Source organism: Panicum virgatum, chromosome 9K (assembly GCF_016808335.1).
Source record: "Panicum virgatum strain AP13 chromosome 9K, P.virgatum_v5, whole genome shotgun sequence".
Lineage (NCBI taxonomy): Eukaryota > Viridiplantae > Streptophyta > Magnoliopsida > Poales > Poaceae > Panicum > Panicum virgatum.
The window spans coordinates 13,436,305-13,440,606 of NC_053144.1; the positions used below are offsets into that span (position 1 = coordinate 13,436,305).

The 4,302-nt window shown below is 37.0% G+C and overlaps 1 long non-coding RNA gene across 1 annotated transcript; it reads right to left on the minus strand.

Moving 5' to 3' along the window:
• Nucleotides 1-2,038: 2,038 nt before the first annotated feature.
• LOC120648529 lies at nt 2,039-2,767 on the minus strand. Its single transcript, XR_005664980.1, has 2 exons — nt 2,728-2,767; nt 2,039-2,630 (listed from the first exon to the last, which is right to left on the minus strand). It is a non-coding gene; the product is annotated as an uncharacterized LOC120648529 (long non-coding RNA).
• Nucleotides 2,768-4,302: the final 1,535 nt, after the last annotated feature.

The following is a 4,302-nucleotide window of genomic DNA, read 5'->3' on the forward strand; positions in this document are numbered from 1 at the left end:
AAGCACAATCATTCCATAGATTTGATCGTCAAACTTATCTATTATCTTATTATTTAGCCAACAAACGGAACCTTCACATTCGCTCTAAAGATCATCTTATTATTTAGCCAACAAACGGAACTTCCACATTCATTCTCAATGTCTAGAAATTCCCACGTTAATCAGAAAAAAATAAAAGAAATTAAAATTACCCGCCAGTCTCATTATAATAAAAATCGACCCAAAATACTCCTGTGTCTGACTAAATATAGCCCACCACGTCATAATAAAGAAATTAATCCAACCACTATCATTATAATAAAAATTGACTCAAAATACTCTTGTGTCTAACTAAATATAGCCCACCACGCTATTGTAAAGAAACTAATCCAATATTTAACATAATAATGAGATTCCAAACAACTAGTGTAGGGTAAGTTAGGAGATTCTTAAAAATTACGATCATAATTTTTAATTCATTTTTTCTACGGGCATAAACATTGATAAAAAAATTCCAGACAAGCTTCAGAAAAATATTTGCACACCATAGACCACGCTGGAAAAAGTAGAAAAGTTGTAGTCTCACAGTGTACTGAGATATCTTATTATTTGGCCAACAAACGGAGCCTCCATGTTTGATCTCAAGGCGTAAAAATTCCCACATTAATCGGAGAAAATAAGAGAAATTGAAATTACCCACAACTGCTATTACGATAAAAATCGACCCAAAATACCACTGTATTTGACTCAAAATACCAAAATAAGAAAAAAGAGAAAGAAAAATGAGAAAAGCAAAAGGCCATAAGCCAGCGCGGATACGGAGTGGACAACGCGGAGGAGTGGAGTGTGGAGTGTGGATGAACTATTATTGGATCAGGGGCAACAATGAAGAAATGAATGGTTGGGGGTGAATAGGATTCACACGTTCAATTTTTCTACAGGCACAAACATGATAAAAAAAATTTCCGGACAAGCTTTAGAAAAATATTTTCACACCACAGCACCATGCTAGAAAAAGTAGAAAAGTTGTAGCCTCACAATTTACAAAGAACTACTATCATTTTAGTTGAATAATTGTAATATTAATTGTAGCATACAATCGAAACATGAACAGGCAAAGTTAATATGTGTTCTACGAGTATTTATTAACATTTCAGCCAAAAGTCATATTGAAACTAATAAATAAAAAAAATAGGTCAACCATTGTTTATCTCATTTTCTTAGTCAAATTAGTTGCAACATATTTGAATTGATTAAATGAGTACCCAAGGCTAAGAGAGGAACAAAATAGGTGCACTAAATCCATATTCCATTGGAACCATAAGGGAGATGTGAAGAAATAAGAAAAAAGGAAAAAAAAGAGAAAAGGGAAAAGCCATAAGCCAGCGCGGATACGGAGTGGACGACGCAGAGGAGTGGAGTGTGGATTGTGGAGGAACTATTATTGGATTAGGGGCAATAACAAAGAAATGAATGGTTGGGTGAATATGATTCACACGCTCTATCGATTCTACGAATTAAGCTGGGAATGAGAGAGTAAACCTCCCCTTTTTATCTCTCCCCTTGAGCAACCAAGCTAACAGCAAACAAGAAGCAACAACACCATCAGGTTAGTACGAGGAAGACGCCAAAAAGCTGCTGCAAATCATTGACTTAGAATCCAAATTAAATAAATAAACAAATTACGCTACAATATTAATTGTAACACATAAATCTAAAAAAATGCTCTAAAAATTTCTTATGTCAAAAATAATACTACCTCCAAATGACTAATAATCTGTTTGCCATTGACGCGATGTTCAAAACACAACTTTGAGTACTATTAAAAAATTTACACTCTAGTGAAACAAAATATTTTTTAATCAACGTATACAATAACAAACTTAGAACTATCTCAAACTGGTATCCAATTCAAACCTAGAAGGAGTATGAAAATAAAATCGAATTATTGATTCTCAAAATAGCTTTAATAGATCATGATTTTCATAAAAAAATGTTTTATGAAAGTCGATTAAAAAAGTGTAACCTTAAATATACTTGCATCTAGCCACACAAATAATAAATATAAATAATTAAATAATTTAAAATATAACATTAGAGATGGTAACATCTAGCCGCGCAAATGCGCGGGTGGCCTTCCTAGTTCATTACAAGCAAACAGGAATCGAAAGCTGAATATAATTTAGATATTATAAGCCAAATAGTCTCAATTGTTTCGGAGGAGACGACCGATCGATATGCATGGCAAACTAAACGCAGCATGTGTATACATACATATACATATGCTAGCAATCCTGATCTCCGTAGTCTTAATTAAATTTATTCTTAGCTAGCTTCCCTGACGAGTGACGACAGAGAGCCCGATAGATCGATCGAACCAAGCGCGATTCACTCCTGCTGGTCGATCACCCGACGTGGCTGGCAGAAGCATTGGCAACGGGGAGTCTGTATAATATCTCTCTGGCCAGCGGCCTTTTTTCTGGATCTACTTCGACACACTCGAGAGCCAAAAGGATACACTTTTCCACGTCCTCTAGGCAATCATCGTCCTCCAAAGATGCATCCTTCATCAGCTGAGCGCGGTCCTTAGCTCTGCACTTCTTGGGAGCCGTTGTCGTGGTAATTTCCTCGGCGATGAATTTGCTGCGAATCTACGTGATGCAAAAATTGATGGACGAAATGTTCAGCTTGCATACAAGCATGGCAAGGATGAGCGCGTGTAGCTCAATCCCAAAACGATGGCTTTACCTTCCAGATGAACACGAGACCAGAGGGGTCACAAAAACCTCGAGGTTCTTCTCCCATTACTATGGCCATGATAATGATACCGAGACTGTATATGTCGCATTTGTGGCTAATACCTCTTCCGCGCTCCAGAAACTCGGGCGCCTTGTATCCACTGCAGGCAGCAGGTCAAGTCCAGCATTTACAACACAAATGAGTAAAACAGTACTTACTCCGTTCCAAAATGTAGGTCATTTTGACTTTTCTAAATTCATATATTTTGTTATGTATCTAGACATATGTTATATCTAGGTGCATATCAAAGACTATAAATCTAGAAAAGTCAAAACAAGCTACATTTTGGAACGGAGAGAGTAATTCGACGTAGAGGCAAAGTTGGCGAACTAATTCATGTTCGGTTAGGAGAGCGGCATTTTATTTGCTTCGTCGTTAGTTGTTTCCAAAATAATGCTGAATCAGCAAATCCCTAAATTCTCTAGCTTGTACAGGCTCCAAACCTTGGGAGCAATGATTTCTTTTCTTTGTAAAAGGAATAATACTAATATATAGCAGTCAAGATATACTTACGTTGAGCCCATCGCCGTTCTCGTGTAAGTGTGCGTCCTCATGTTCGCAAACGCTTTTGATAGACAAAAATCTGCAATTTTCGGCACCATATGCTCGTCCAGCAAGATGTTGCTGGGCTTTAAGCGCATGTGCGGAATGGTATTATTGCATACCTCGTGAAGGTATTGCAAGCCAGCACAAATACCCCGTATAATTTCGTAGCGAATTGACCATCTAAGAGGCGTGCGCTGATTATTTGCCGAGCCTGCATACATATATAAGGACGTAAATGTGCAAAATAAGCATACGCATCTTGAAGCATATGCATACATATTGTTACGATTGCAGTATAGTATATTGTTAAAGGGCCAAAATCCTCAATTTTCAGCACCATAAACATCCCAAAATATATATGTTTGGATTTATGGCTATGTGCAAGACAGTAAATAAACACTAAGTAAATCTGACTGGAGGAAGTAATTTAATTTAATATATTATCTAAGTCTGATACATATACGAGAGTATGACCGAGATCGAGGGAAGCCGACGTACCAAATATGTGTCTGTCAAGAGAACCTCGGCTGAAATATTCATTGCAAATATACAAACCACGGTTGCCAAAACGAAACCACCCGTCAACATTGCAAAACCCTATCAGCCGCACCACATTCCTGTGCTCAAGTTTTGCGAGCAACTTTAGTTCGTCCAAGAGTGATTTTGCTGCAACTTGATCAGCAACGTGCTTGATTGCTAGGATCGTGTATTTTCCATAGATCTTGAATCCCCCCTAGATTATATACAGTTGTACCTACACGTTAGTCCACCAAAAAATTTGAAAAACCATAATCTTTCCAAATTTCTAAAGCATGCAATCTTTCCATTACAAATTTTATTTTGGTCTAACACGCATCACCGTCTGGTGGACCTGAAGCGTATATGATAAGAACTGAATAACAACACTATATTATAACCTAAACACACTCGAATACCATAAGAACGTGAAAATGCAACAAAATCCGTGAAAAAAATATT